The following is a 16,100-nucleotide window of genomic DNA, read 5'->3' on the forward strand; positions in this document are numbered from 1 at the left end:
GTCCAATAATCCCCACACATGCCGACAGACGGCGAGTCGCGAGAGGTTTATAACGTATATAGGAGGGCTGTTCTCGCCTAAATAGGTTATGTACTTCTGCGAGTTGGCATTTCGTAGTAAGCTCGCCAAAGCGCTTTATAAATGCGACATATGAATTTAAACAGGCGGGAACAAACACGGCGCTTGTCTGTTGCGTCCATTCATTTGCCACGGGTCCCGTTCACAAGCACTTTTGCAAATCTTCCTGAACACTTATGAATGCTTATACGATCGTTATAAGCACACTTATACAGGAAGGATGGCAGAGGAAAAGTGGTCGTGGCTGGTACAGTGCGCCGGAGATCAGGAGCATGCAGCCAACAGGAAAGCGACGACGTCAGCTGGACGGCGTACCTGGTCGCACTCGGTGCTCACAACTTGCAGCAGAAGGGACAACTGGGCTAGTTGATTGACTTGCACCTTGAAAACTATATGTTAGCGCAACAGACGAAAACAGAGAGAAGCGCCTTGTCCTGACGTGCCTCTGTGTTTTCGTCTGCCGTGCGCTAAAAAAAAAAAAAAAATGTTTCCAAGATGATCCTCTGTCTTGCTCGCTCAGTCTCACTGCATGCGTGGATCAAGGCGACGGTTCGAGCGCCAACATTTTCCTACTACAGTGACGCGACGTGTATGAAGACTGTAAATATAAACGGTCGTTTAGTAGCGTCGTGTACGAAAAAGAATATAACGAAAGTAAAAACAAAACGAGCGGCAACGGCGATATGCGAAAACCGCGTGTGCGTGTCGAAAGAAAAAAACTCTGAGGCTTAAGGAGCTCCTTGGTTAGCTGTGTCGGAGTTCATAAAAAACCACATAAGGAAGATATCCCTGATGGCTCAGAGGCGAATATACAGGAAAACATAAAAGAAGTACCAAACGCGAAAACACGCGAAATGGGGCATGCAGATAGAGCGCTTTGCTCGCTGGAATAACACTCATCTCCCGGTGTATGTTTTTCTGCGTCAGGCGACACGATAATCGCGAACGGCTGGAGGACGACTCCATCAGGCGCGCATGACGTCGACTAGGCGGCGGGAAAACCGAGTCGTATAAGGCAAAACTAGCACGAGGAGGCAAAAAAATAATAAAGAACGAACACTGGCGCGGACGAAGCGCGAATATGACGACGATGCCGTCTCGCGGGACTGCGTTTCGGCACAGCACCCCATTGGGCACTAATTGGCCGTCCCGCCGCCGATCAAGTGGCACGAAGGCGGCTCCCCTTCGGAGAAGTGATCGGTCTATTTGGAGCAGCGTCGTCTCAGTTGCCAGTGGCGCTGGGAAGAGAGGATGTCGCAAGAACTAGTTGTCAGTGCACCGGGATGTGACCCGCGCAGCTCTTGTCTGCTTGCTCGGGGGGAAACGAAAGGCCGGAACTCGCGAACTACGCGCCCCGAAAGAATCGCAGCACGTAGCTGCACTCAGTAATATGCGATTATACACGAGCTTTACAAGTGCAACGCAAAAAGAGGACGTCACTTGATGCTCTAACATTATAGTCGGATACAACTTTAGAAGTCTGTCGCATTTCCTTCTCAAGGGCGGGTGCACACAAGCCTGAGCCAATGGGCGCACACTCCAGACTGACGTCACGAGCCGGACGGCCGGTGACCCCGCCTTATAGGGGAGCATTGCTACAGTGAACTGGAATACTTCTAAAACACTGCAACATTGCCGAGTCTGGGACAATTTCTTTGTAGTCGCGGAGGCGCTCGGCCGCCGCGCTTCGGTCATCTGGGCGGAGGCTCTCCGGACTACATAAGTTGTATCCGACTATAGATATATACCCAGACCAGCCACGGTGGTGTTGTGGTTATGGTGCTCGACTGCTGACCCGAAGGTCGCGGGATCGAATCCCGGCCGCGGCGGCCACATTTTGATGGAGGCGAAATGGCAGAGACCCGTGTACCTAGATTTAGGTAGAACACCAGACGGTAAAAATTTTCGAACCCCTCCACTACGGCGTCCCCAGGGGCGTAGCCAGGGGGGGGGGGTTCAAACCCCCCCCGAAATTTTTCAGTTTTGCTTGCATATATATACACGCACACATACAAACACGCGCACGAACATACATAATGTATGGTTGACCCCCCCCCCCCCCCCGAAAAAAATTTCAGGCTACGCCCCTGGGCGTCCCTCATAATATTATGGTAGTTTTGGGACGTAAAACCCCGACATTTATTACTATATAGATATAATAGTAATTATGAATAGATATACTCTTTTTTTGGTGCATAGTATTCGCTTTCCTTTTTATTATTACTTTTGTTTTTTAAATTTACAGTGTCTACTCTCCAAGAAGGCATGCAACGAGCCGCTCCAGCGTAGAGCCAAACATACTCAATCCCCAGGCAAGTCTTCATAAGTTCATTTTCGCCATCGATAAATTAATTTCAGCGAATTTGTTCTTGCTTTCCAGAACCTAAATATACAGTCAGCACCTCGGATTTTATAATGACACGCGCACTTGCTTTGCAAATCCAATAATAAATAGCGTCAGCCTGCTTGAATACGAGTCTGTGTGTGACGACCACGGTGACGACGTAACCGACGCATAGGTTTCTGCGATATACATGCATGACGAAGTCATGCGCTACACACACTTCGTGAAAGAAGTGAAAAGGAAAAATTCGGCAGATCCCACGTACCGTGGGAGTCGATGTTATGCGAAGCATGCGGCGGGTGGGTGACTGTGGCGTAACTTTTTTTACTGAGCGACAGCTTACAAATGACGCTAAGATTTGTATAAATTTTATACGCACACATATATACGTTGAAGAGCCGCATATGTGTTATATAAGCAGTTGTTTACGGTTGGGTAACGCTGGCAATGGCAACGTGGGTATTACCAACACCAGAAGCGGTAAGCTGATATGTAATGCTTATACGTGTCCCGAGAACGCACGCACGTTTCACGAACCCATGTGCATGTGTGCAAGGCGTTCTTGACAGTTCTTGAACAAGGGCATCATCACCGTGATCATTGAGCACCAGCAGCTTGTCATGACTTGTTATAGGATCGGGTCGTGATCGTGGTGACGAGGGGTCCATGTGTAGTGAAGTATGAGGTATAGTAGATCCGTTGGAATTCGTGGATGCCTCGGTCATTTCGACGACAAATTGTCTGTCGATAGAACCGGCGACATATCGGAATTTGAAGCCACCCTTTGCGTTGGTGACGTATAGGCTGTCGAGGCTGGTAGGCCTGGATAGTGCTACGTAGACCAACATCAGTGCATGGTGTTTGTCGTATTCGTAGACTACCTGGGCGTATGTGGCATACGTAGCGTAGTCTACAAAGCGGCTGTCAATCACTCTGGCATCATCCTCGGTCAGGATGAGGCCATCGCCCAGCCTTGTAAGAAATGAAGAGGACACTGCGTCGTTCTGGTGGACGAAGTGCACTTTACGGTGCGGTGATGTGGATATCATGTGTAACTTTCGTTAATGTATTCCTCCGGGGTCGAGCAATGCTTCAATATAGCTTGCTGAATCATAGGAATACAAACGTAATGTTTACTAGACTGCTTAAAAGCAGAGCCAACACTGGAACTACAGATGTTATTTTGATATGACGCCTGTATCGTAGGAGTACACATCGTAGGAGTATCATGTAGTGTTTATTGCTTTCTTGTAAAATTAGATAGCCAGCACCACAACCACAATTGACGTCGCACCGTTATTACGCCTGCGTAGGCTGTTGTTCAAAACCAATTTATAGACCTGGCGTGGCTCAGTGGTAGAATACCTGATTGCCACGCAGAATGCTTGGGTTCGATTCCTGCTGGGATCGTAATTTTCATTCTTTCCATCCGTTGAGTCAACGCTGCCGATGTTGGTTTTCCCTAACGCTCTGGCATTTAAGTTACCAATGTCTGTTCCCGCCGTTCCTGGGTAGATATAAACTGTCAATCACCTGTGGCGCATACCCGTACACCGCGGCCCGTGGTAAACGGGTATGTGCCACACGTGTCTAGTGGAAAGGGTTTGACGACGTACGCGACATGATTTTAACGTTATTCATGTCATGACCCGGCAATCATATGCGTCAAATCCTCTTACCCTCCCACGCAAATTTTGGTCTACACCAAGTTAAGGAGGCGATCATGAGAGCACCCAGACGTAGGCGGCTAGATAGATAGATAGATAGATAGATAGATAGATAGATAGAAACGCTCAAAGTGCCAGAGGTTCGCTAAGAAATGCTTCGCATTTAAAAACAGCCATGCGCTTATCTCGGTGAACAAAGCGCGCTCAACGGAGCCTATACAGATCAGAATTTTCATCGCTTGCAGGCGGCAGCCATCTTTGCTGGGGGCCTGCCGATTACGTGGAACGGACGACTACGCTAACATCCGGCCTGTCCTTACTACACGATGACCGCCAGTGTTCGCTCGCCATCAGCTGTGACGTAACTACCCCGCAGCGCCTACGCTGGCCTCGCAGACAGATGACAACTGGGGTCAAGATTATGTATGCTTGCTCTAAACGCGGTTGCGAGAGTAAAAATAATCTGGTCTATAGCCAGCAAACGAAATCTATACATGAGCACAATTTGCGCTACGCTATGTCTGCGACACTTCCTCGATGCGGGGCTGCTGAGGTCCTTGTATTATTGCCTCGTCCCACGGAGACCCTCCGCGGTTGCCCTTGGAGGAGGAGGTTATTGCGAGAGCGAGGCGCACAAAGAAAGCCTCGTACGAGACACGCGAACGGGACACGCCGTAGAGCTCCTTGTTTGGTACACGCATGCGCAGAGGAGGAGAGGAGAGTGTCTCCACTGACGTCGCCGTCGTTACATGGGCCGTCAGGTGCGTGCCGCGAAAGACGCAGGAATGCGCGACGCCAGCGCATGCCGGCTCAGGCAACGTCAAGGTAGAGGGACGGGAAGGAACGAGAGGGGAAAAAAAAAAAAAAGAACGGGGTGAGGAGAAGCGGTGATAACTCAAGACTAGCGAGGAAAATACGGGCGATGCGTGCTTTGCAAGCAACCGCCGCTCTGCGGCAAGGTAGAACGTTAAGTTACAGAAAAGACAAAACCGAGCAGGAAGTAAGAGACAAAATACAAGAGAAAACAAACAGAGGAAGGTCAGAGAAAGTGCTCCTGCCGCTGCATTCCTGGCTTCACCGGCGAGCGCCGTTCACAAGCGACGCAGGTCGGTCTCGAGTGGCGGAGCGCGTGCCCGCACCGGCAGCGAAAATCTGCCAATTTGCATAGGAGCATCGCGTTCCGAGGCATGCGCGTCCGGTGCGAACGGAAGTGTCGAGCAGGAACGCCACAAAAGCGCCGGCGTAGTAGTACGTTCCGTAGCGAATGTTGAGCTGCCGAACGGATTAAATAGCGCGGACACTGTGAACGCTGACAGCGTAAAGGTAACACTCATTGGGGCTTCATTTTTCCGAAGGACGTTCGAAAAGCATCAACGTGCGAGTGTTGGATGATCGATAGGCAACACGGGCTCCGTATTCATTCTGACAACCCAGGGCACTTTACAACTTATTCGCACAGGCGTCAACACACTTAATTGTCTAAAACACTGGAACGGCACGCTCTGGCGTCGTGTATACCGATAACAAGTATATAGTTTGATGAATCCCACGCTTGAGCATTCATCCTCAGAAGTCATGCGTGCTATATAATGGTGTAACAGTAGCGCAAAAAAAAAAAAGACGAAGACAAGAAAGTGAACACCACAAGCGCTTCAGTACCAACTAGCTCGCCTTTCCGTTGTGCTATATAATTCAGGCTCTTTCAAACCAAATGTAATCGGCAAACGTCGTCAGTGCAGTCCGGAGCGCGCCGTTCCAGTGTTCTAGACAAGTGTGTTGACCCCTGTACAATAATTGTTTACGACATGCATCTGATATTCGGTACGACAGTGTTTTTTTTTAATATGACCACCATCGAAATGTGGCCTTCGCGAAATCGAGAACCCATCCAGCCCACGAGCTCATTCAGCCTCTGCAGGAGAACGTCCCAACCACCGAAGCGACTGAACCATCCGGTACCCTCTACCACAACGGCGGATAACGTGAGGTGCTCTGTTCTAAAAAATACTTACCAGCAGAAGATACCTCACTTATACACCAAACTGTACGGTCTAACCAAGAAGCCGCGTCTGCTAAACAGTCACAAACAGGTCTACTTATGGAAGAACACTACATATCGACAAGAGGCGCGCAGCGAAATTATGCGATAAACCTACCCAGCAATCTTCAGCTTCGGGTAGACTCAGTCGCTTTAGTATACATAATGCAGGCAAACAGTTCTCTTTTATTCGCTCTATCTTCTTTCCCTGTAATTTTAATCTTCCGACCACGTAGCCGCATTCTGATTGCCGTGCACACCCACGTATGGATGGATGAATGGATGCTATGAGCGTCCCCTTTATAACGGGGCGGTGACACCTGTGCCACCAGGCTCGATTAAAAAAAAAAAGTGTTTCCCTTTTCTCTCCTTTTTCCTAATGTTTGCCTAATGTCTCTACTTCAATTAAATCTATCTGACTACAGGAAAATAAAAAAACGTAAATTCTCAGCCCACTTCCCTGCCCTTTACGGCAGAATGTCCTTTTTTTTCAATATTTATTTTTGTCCTTCCTCTCTAATTTTCTGCCAGTCTGCAGTCTCTGAGCAGCGCCATCTGCCTGGCTGACGCAGAAGATGGTAAAAATTCTGCGGTTTTAGGGTGCGCCAGTACCACCATCTGCTTATATCAGACAACTAATGAAACCAACAGACGCCAAGGAAAGCATAGGGGGACGTATTTCTTTTTTGAACTGTGCTCTAATGATTATGACCTACATTGAAAGGAATTAAAAGTGGACGAAAAAGTACCCTTACTGTCGGAGGGATTTTTCGTCCACTTTAATTCCTTTCAACCTAGGACATAATCATTACACTAGAGTTAAAACACCACAAATAATGTCCCTTATACTATTATTGGCTTAATTGCCTGCTGGTTTCGCTAGTTGTGTCTAATAAAGAAACGAGCCCCTCGAACAATTTGCCTTCTTTCGTACATCAGCTTATGAGGCCCACCTAGCGGAGGACTCGCTCGCATTTCGCTCACATCAAAATGCAGCAGCCGGGGCCACGATCGAACGTGTGGCCTCGAACTAAGCAGCACGAGTGATTGGCTGAAGCATACGTTGCCGAGCCCATGTACGTGTGAAGAAAAGCGCAAACACACCAACCACATTCACTGCTTGCAATTAAGCGAACGAGATAAACACGGAATTCATTTTATAGCTTTATAGCTGTTGCCAAACTTCAGACATTACATGTGATGTCGCTTATCTCAACAATCGTAGAATGCGTCTGTACCATCGACGACTTACAGCCGGCGAACCTGCTTTTTACTGGATTGTCCGCTTTTTGTTGTTTTTGACTGCGTCTGAAAGCCGCAAGCTTTCCGAATTGCGAAAGCGATGCGAATCGGCATGCGAGCTCCTTGTTTTCGAACGCAGCTCTGGTCAGCCTGTGATGTGGCAGGTCCAATACTCCTCTTACTCTCGTGAATTTCTGCCTCTGTACCGATAGCAGCAATAGCAACGTAAGACAGCGTCGACCCAAGGATAAAGCCGGCACGCAACTAGCGTTTTATTGTTTCCGGCCGGCCCTGAGTCGCGATTCCATATTGCGAATATTATCGCGACCTGAGCACGCTGAATGCGATAAGGCGAGCAGGCGACGTAGCCGACGATACGCGAGCGGCCGCCTTCGTCGCCCTGTTATCTCGCAGCGCTTCTCCGAAGGGCCGACGCACCGCTCAACAGAAACGGCCAGGCTGACCAACAGCGAAATGAGTCGATTATACGGTGCGCATTACTTCAGCAACAGGGGCTTCGTCAGGATTCTAGTCTTTATTTATTTATTTTATTTATAAATACTGCTGTCTCGATTTCGAGACATAGCAGGAGCGGGTACATATTTTAGTACAAACAACAAAAGAAATAAAAGCTAGAATTATATATATACAAACAGATGAAGATATGATATGCTTACTTAGCTGTACAACAAAATCTTTCATCAGGTGCGAGTACAGACGTTGATGGGAATACAAAAAAAAAGACAACCGTTAAGACAATGAAAACAGATTAAAACTAAATGTGTATTCGTAGTTTCTCAACGAACTCATCATGAGTCAATGCGCGAAGCGAACCATCCAAGTTGTTCCAGGTTTCAACAGTGAATGGAAAAAAACGAAAATTTAAAACAGTCAATGTGTGTCCTGAAAGGAATAATGTTTAGTCTGTGGGTTTGCCTAGTGACACGTGTATTAGCGGGTACAAAAGAGAAGGGTGCCTGAATACCGGATGACGTGTGGACGATCTTGTGCAGCAAAATTACGCGTTCGCGTTTGCGCCTATGCTCCATAGTCTGCAGCGATAAGATGTGAGCATGTGATGAAGGTGAGAAGCTGCGATCATAACGACCGAAGATGAATCTGATAGCTTTTTTCTGGATTGATTCCAGCTGCATTATGTCGCACGTGAGGTGAGGAGACCATACAGTTGGAGCGTAATCTAGTTAATCATCACGTAATTTGGGGCGGCGAACTTTTACGAAACTCTGAACATGTGCCAGGCCCGTAGCCAGGAATTTTTTTCCGGGGGGGGGGGGGGGGGGCAATTGCTGAAAACCTTGAGTTCTTGAGAAAAACACCTATTTTTATTATTTATTTTTGGTAAAAACACATACTTCACCAAAATTTCGGCCCCCCCCCCCCCCCCCCTGGCTAGGGGGCTGACATGTGCAGTACACCTTCCTCCCAAAGTTACGCTTACTTCAACGCTATAAACATTTACTCGCAAAAATAAAGCGGCACTGGAGAGCTATATAAGGCCAAATGTGAACAGGCGCGTAACAAGACTTTTTTTCTTATAGGAATGGGAGGGGCTCTTAGTGGTTATATACAGGGTGTTTCAAGAAATGTGTCCAACCTTCTCAAAAAATCAGGGAAATGCGATATTTGCTCGGGGCTTTCAGAATTGCTTTTTCTGTAGCAGCAGGAATCTTAAGGTAGGTAAGGACATCATTTAGGACAGTAATTAAGAAAGTTACATTAATTAACTTTTTAATTAGTGGAGTTAGGTGATCGTGTCAAATGGGAGAATTGAAGTTCTTCATGCGAGGAACCCATCCGAGCTTTGAGATTTCGAAAAAGCGTCCTCTAGTAATTGTTGTGGCGCAATAAAATTCAAATGCAACGGCTTTCAACAGCGAAAGCCATCGAATTCGGTTGAATTTCATTACTTCGTAATTATTACTAGAGGCCGCTTTTTCGAAATCCCAATGTTGGGATGGGTTTCTGGCACGAAGAACTTCAATTCCCCAATTTGACACAGTCACCTAACTCCACTAATTAAAAAGTTAATTAATTTAATTTTCTTAATTACTGTCTCAAGTCATGTCTCTAACCATCTTAAGCTGCCTAGCGCTACAGAAAAGGTTATTCACTCATTTTGGATGTCTCAGAAGAATATGGCAGTTGCGTTCTTCCATGTTTCTGTTTAGGTTTCGCCATTGAATTTGGTTGAATTTCATTACTTCGTAATTATTACTAGATACCACTTTTTCGAAACCTCAAAGTTGGGTTGGGCTTCTGGCATGAAGAACTTCAATTCTCCCATTTGACACAACCACCTAACTCCACTAATTAAAAAGTTAATTAATTTAACTTTTTTAATTACAGTCCCAAATAGTTTCTTTAACCAACTTAAAATCTATGCCACTACAGAAAAACCAATTCTGAAGGCAGCAATCAAATATCGCATTTTCCTGATTTTTTTAGAAGGCTGGACACATTTCTTGAAACACCCTGTTTATATAAAATTATGTACTATACCCCCGATAGCGCCGTTACACCCTTCGTGGTTTGAGGCGAACCCTTAGCCGGAGCTTGTTGCACGGTCCCTTATTCAGGTTCAGAAACGAGGCACCGGCTCCTTCTACAGCTGCTGGACTGACAAGCGAGAAAGAGTGGTGCGTGCGAAAGAGACGACCGGACGACATTGCGAAATGTGCCAAAACTATTTTTGTTGACCACGAGCTGCAGTGTGGAAATTATTTATATAGCTCGCACAAGAGAACAAAAGACGGTGACAAAACAGAGCAGCGTTTCATGTCTCAAAGGGTCAACTGACCAGGACAAGTGATAGATCCTGGTGGAAACGAAAAGGCCATGAATTATAGTGACAGATTCAAGCATCATTTCCGCGATTTGAGTAGGATTATATTTTCAAATTGCGTTTAAAGGTCGCAAACAAAAAGGTATGTCTTGCAGCCATGATGCTGCACTATGGAGTCGTTCCGTTTGTGCTGCGTAGTCTGATGCTTTTTTTATGTGCACCATAATTAGTGCTGAAATTTACTGTATGCATATTATTATCCATCCGTGCTCTATTCTGTCCTGCTTACGAGGTAAAAGGAGTTGGCGCTGAAACGCGGCGCCGCCTTCGCGGCAACTAGTGAAGCACGTAGAGCCGCGGCGCATGCGCAGTAAACCGCAAAACACTAACTACTGCCGCTCTCGCCTCGGGCGCCGTTTGCAGCATGAGTTGTATGCAGACGACTTCATAGTCGCCGCAGATAGAAAAATTGTCATTATAAACGCTTTCATGCGTTTTCCGCGTTACCATTCTGTGTAGACACTCTGACCGATAAGGTTTTCGTTGCACAAAAGCAAACAGGTACCGTAAAAATTGGTTGTTGGTCCCTTTAAGCGATATGAGCCACTGTTTTCGGTGGCGAGTTTCATATACACTGTCTTTCGCAAATTATATCTGTATTGTTTACTGCTAAATGGTTCCGCAACGAGCTATAATGCTATCCGTATTACTGTACAGAGCGTTACTTGAAATTCTTGCCTTTAGAGGTAAAGGCAGTAATAATAATATCTGGGGTTTAACGTCCCAAAACCACGATATGATTATGAGAGACGTCGTAGTGGGGGGCTCCGGAAATTTCGACCACCTGGGGTTCTTTAACGTGCACCTAAATCTAAGTACACGGGCCTCAACCATTTTCGCCTCTATCGAAAATGCAGCCGCCGCGGCCGGGATTCGATCCCGCGACCTTCGGGTCAGCAGTCGAGCGCCATAACCACTAGACCACCGTGGCGGGGCAGAGGTAAAGGCAGTAAAGATTCCAGCAGGTAAGGACGCGAGCACATATAAAGAGAAACATAGACAACGCCTTCTTCTGTGTTCTTACGTTTTTGCTTGCCAGACTTCTTCACTTTGTAATCATGCCCCAACTGACCCAGTGCATCACATTTTTCACAGCGTGTTGTCTGGTAATGTATGACTATTTCGTTTTAAATGGCATTGTCATTCTAACTTTTCTTTTTCCTGCTTGACGTCCATTTTGCAAAGGTCCTTCGCAGTATTTTTTTTAATAATTAAATAGAACACATAATTAGAGCATAGGGTAGCTACGAAAAGGAACTAAGAAAGCTCGGGCCAGGCAGATCTAGCGAGGGAAAGAAGGGGGAGGTTGCCAGCAAACCAAGCGTAACGCGGCACGCACCGGCTCGTCCCATTAAACGCGACATTGACCACAGCTGCATGATCTCGGCGGAGGGCATCGCACTTCCTGGGATTGTACTTTATGCACAGCGTACCCCTTGAAAGGCAGCGTCGAACGTCCGCTCCGTGGAACGCCCACGCGACTGACTGCTCGATCGAGTCGGGCGCGCCGCTCCACCAGTTACACGCAAACAGCGACTGCGGCGAAGCACATCTGCGACGAAGATCCGGTTACATCTGTAGAAGCTCGTCCGAAGCACTGCATGCGGACTCATCTTGCAACATTGTGCGAAACGTCGCACGGATGCAAACAAGGGTGAATAACTAAGGAATGGCAGCGCGCTTTCAATATGAAGGGTCCTTGCTGGTCCTCTGAGTATGAGCTGCTAAACACAACAATCGGTACCAAAGCGATGCTTAAACAGCGGTTAATAAGCTTAATGTTAATAATAATATATGGTGTTTTACGTGCCAGAACCACGATATGACTGTGAGGCACGCCGTAGTGGAAGGCCCCAGGAATTTCGATCGCTTGGGGCTCTTCAACGTGCTCCTAGCATTTCACCTCCATCAAAATGTGACCGGCGCGGCCGGGGTCGAACCCGCGACTTTCGGGTAAGCAGCCGAGAACGGCAATTACTGTACCACCAAGGCGGACGTTAATAAACTTGGATCAGTCTGTTCGAGCACACTAAAATGGTCACGAGCTCTGCGGGAACATTTCAAGACCAGCGTCGGCCCAGCTCAAGCTAAGAAAACGGAACACTTGTGAACAATTGCGTACGCTGGGTGGAACGAATAGATGTGAGGTCAGATCACGACGTACTACAATACACTCTAAATTTAATTTAGCTTATCTAGGTCAGATGTATGAGAACGTCTGTGACTGGTAGACGGAAATAGTGAACCCAAGGAGCACGGATGCATCGAAATCTTCCGAAACTGTGAGACAACGCACGAATCGCGGAGTTGCCGGGGGACTCACGAACAAATGAGACCCCTTTGGCTGATCCATCGAGGAATAAACGAAATGAACCGCTGCATATAGGTGACGTAGCCGGAATGGGTGAGGAAAGGACAGGTGAGGGGGAAGAAATAATGTAAGCAATGCGTTTCAAAAGCTGTTCGGTTTGCATCTGTCATTTCAGAGATAAAAATTATTGTGCTGAACTCACTGTGATGGAAGGGCATCGCACCCATTCTAAAAATATTAATCGAGTGCGAAAAACCGGGCAGACAGAACCAGAACGATTTCACAGGAGCCTTATGTGGCAGCTTTCTTTGTATCCGATGTAATTTCAACACGACATTTAAAACAGCAAGCCGCATGCAGTAACATTTGTCGCTAAGTTTCTCAATGATGAATACACAGTATTCTCTAGCACATATTTCGCTGCTCTACACCAACGCACGTTGTTTTTTTTTGTTTTTTTTATTTTCTCTTTCTACGTGCCCATGTAGCTATGAACAGTAATCATTGCATGCAGGTTTTGCGGAAAACACAAGACATCATCTTTTTTTTGTGTGTGTGATTAGCGACTGTACCCTTCGAGCGAAACGCGAGAAGCACCGCCCAATAAACTGGAAACTTTGTCCAAAGACAACAAGCCAGAACTCAGGCTAGTTAGAGTCAGACAAACTCCGCGTAGTGTGGTACACATTGTGATGGGGTCGGATCACCGTGGGTCGGATTAAATACCGAGAGAAAGCAGATGGGCACACCACCGTCTCAAATCAGCAAACGATGACGTGGCATGCCATGACGATACGTTCATTATGCTCTGCCGTCGCAAGCAAAATGAAAACAGCAAGAAAACGCAGACTATTATCCGACCGCGGTGGCAGCCAGAGGACAACACGAAGCGGTTGCGATACTTTCAGCCGGCACGGATTCATAACACGAGAGATAAGGAAAGCGGCTAGGGAGAGTACTCACTACAAAATGAATGAAATTACCTATTTCTTTTATCAAAAAGGACTGGTCTTTCGCTGAAGTGCTGGGTTATCAAGAAGGAAGGGGAGGGCTGCGAGATAAGAATAACACAAATTCGAGAGAACGGCACTCAGTATGAAAGCGAGCCATTCGCCAGAGGGGAGGGTGATTATTCGCTGTCATCAATCAGCCTCCAAGGATAGCTGCGGCTCAGCGCCGTTTTCAATGAGAAAGGCGCGCTGCAAAACAACTCGCAGCCGAGATCAACATCGTCAACTCAAACGATTTCTGCAAGTGTACTACACGAATGCGTGCGGCAAACACGCACACGGCTTGATAAGGGATCTTAATTCGCCACCGGCCATGCACCAAACGCTGCACCGGCGATCGGAGCGCCTTGAACTTCGCTGAGAACAGCTGTGGCGAGCAGCTGGCGTCCGCAGTGGGTCGCACACTAGCAAGATCCGCGCGAGGCGATAGATCATTGCTGTGTGTAGAGAGCTGTTTGTCCAGCAAACTGTGGCAGCCGACCATAATTCTGCGCGCTGAACGAGACCAGAGATACAAAGAGCATCAAAAAATAAATAATAAATGGTCAATCACGGCAGAGTTGCAGCAAGCTAAGTTCCGAATTTGTGCACTGGCATACCGAGGTTATAAAAATTTGACAGATCACCCTACTTGAACAAGCCGCCAGAGATTCCCAGAGAAATCGGCGACGACCGGTCGGTTATTAGGCTGCAATTAAGAGACCCGTCTAGCAATGACGTCATGATGGAACCGTGGTCGAAATTCCTATGAGCTGTTCACCAGCAAAAGTTTTCCCCACCGGCTAACACAAAGCTATTGAAAGAGCTCTTAGAAAAGCAAAAGGCGCGAAATCGCCCAAAGCGCGCCTCGGGGAGTAGCTTACGACACGGGGGGTGCTGTCGCTTTCAAGTCGGGTCGGCGCTTTCTGACGATCGCGCGGACGCGTCGTTCCGCAGTAGTAGCGCTCTGCCGGTACAGACTCCTCGGAAGACTTCTGAGCGTTATTTTGTATGCCGTCAGCCGGAAAGAAACGAATTATTCCTTTCAGCATCTACGATTCAGCACAGCAGCGCGTGCTCGGTAAAGCACAAATGAGTTGCGTGAAACACATGGTGCGGTACCAAGAGTTTCTGGCGCGCCTGTCATTGCGTGAACAGCGCTGACGGTAGGAATGATTTCCACCCACCTTAATTGTGCATCCAGGCGTTGATATGAGCTATTCCATAAAAGTAAGCACCCTAATGCCTCAGAAGTCGTAGGTGCAACAGTAGAAAAGAGCAGAACGTGAGGTCTTGCGGCGAGCACAGGCACGGGCGCTTCGGAGTATCCGGGCGATGGTTCGGCGGTGCCGTTTCGACCGCAGCACAGACGCGGGGGAAATAGGAACACACACGCACACTCATGCAATGCAGCACCAGACGCTCTAAAGGCAGACGCAGCCAAAAAGCACGACGAAAGCACGCTGGAAAAAAATATCCTACGCGCGAGCGAGCCACACAAACAAGGAACACATGCGGCCGACCGACACTGGCCTCCTCCGACAAGCAGCGAGTGAGCGAGGAGGCACGAAGGGGGAGAACTCTCGCATCGTCACGCGGAATCTCGATGCGGCTCTCGCGCACCATGGCGGCGCGCGTCGTCTGCCAGAATAGCTGCGGCTGGAGAAAATTTGTGTGGCCCTAAAGTATAGTGCCTATACCCAAAGAAAGAGAAACTTCGCGGGAACGTTGTATGTTCTTTGTCACTGTTGCTATAACATGTGCTTTAGAAGAAACAATTCATGTGTGCATCTATAAATAAGGGAAGCGTTCAGGAAGAAATACGGTCACGTTGGCTACGTTGACCTTGCTGTTCTTGGCTTTTAGCTAGCGAGCGCGAGGCGCCAAATACGAAATTTACGACAGCCATTCTTTTTTTAAACTTTGTTCATTTGTGAACCTGTGCTAGATATATCCAGGACTTTTTTTAACGTACGCTAATCTAAGGACATTGTTGCTTGTTTTATAAGGTGCTTATGAATATTTCACGGAGTCTTCACGCGGCGTCAATAAATACCAATAAAAAAGGAAACCGTATATTCGCGAGACATCAGAATTTATTTGGTGATGAAGAAGGGTGGTATGAAAGGAGAAGCAAAATTCAGCATCAGAAATGCAGAGGCAGGCTCCCGCAATGGCGTTAACGAACTGTAATGTATACGGTTGCTGAGTGTACAGCTCTATTCGCATAAATACATGAATGACTAGAAAACAGTTTAAATCACAGCATCTTCGCCGTTAAAGTACCACATGTTTACACGGTCGCCACTAAAGATGCCCAAAACGAAATACCAAGCAGCTTATTTTGTAAATCAGTTCTGGAGAATCATGCAAGGTGGCGGAGGAAAGGCTATTACAATTTTCGCTTTCATAATAGATTATTTTGTGTGCGATAATGAGCTTCGCCATAGCGTATCACTGAGGATAATGCCTGAAGCAGCAATTCGCAACAAGAAAAGCTTTCATCATGTCTAAGGTCAGAATAGAAAGCGTGTGGTCGTGAGCTTTCCGATTTTCCTGGTTGAAAGA

The 16,100-nt window shown here is 47.3% G+C and overlaps 1 protein-coding gene across 3 annotated transcripts in view; it reads right to left on the bottom strand.

Moving 5' to 3' along the window:
- The window catches only part of LOC119393209 (pleckstrin homology-like domain family B member 1), a 440,721-nt gene extending 425,645 nt beyond the window's left edge, over positions 1-15,076 (bottom strand). For all 3 annotated transcript variants that reach the window (XM_037660064.2, XM_049416141.1, XM_049416140.1), the window contains exon 1: positions 14,720-15,076. The gene's annotated coding sequence lies outside the window, so the exon portion shown is untranslated. The remainder of the gene's footprint in view (positions 1-14,719) is intronic.
- Between the last annotated feature and the right edge of the window lie 1,024 nt (positions 15,077-16,100).

Source organism: Rhipicephalus sanguineus, chromosome 5, assembly GCF_013339695.2.
Source record: "Rhipicephalus sanguineus isolate Rsan-2018 chromosome 5, BIME_Rsan_1.4, whole genome shotgun sequence".
In the NCBI taxonomy this organism is placed as follows: domain Eukaryota; kingdom Metazoa; phylum Arthropoda; class Arachnida; order Ixodida; family Ixodidae; genus Rhipicephalus; species Rhipicephalus sanguineus.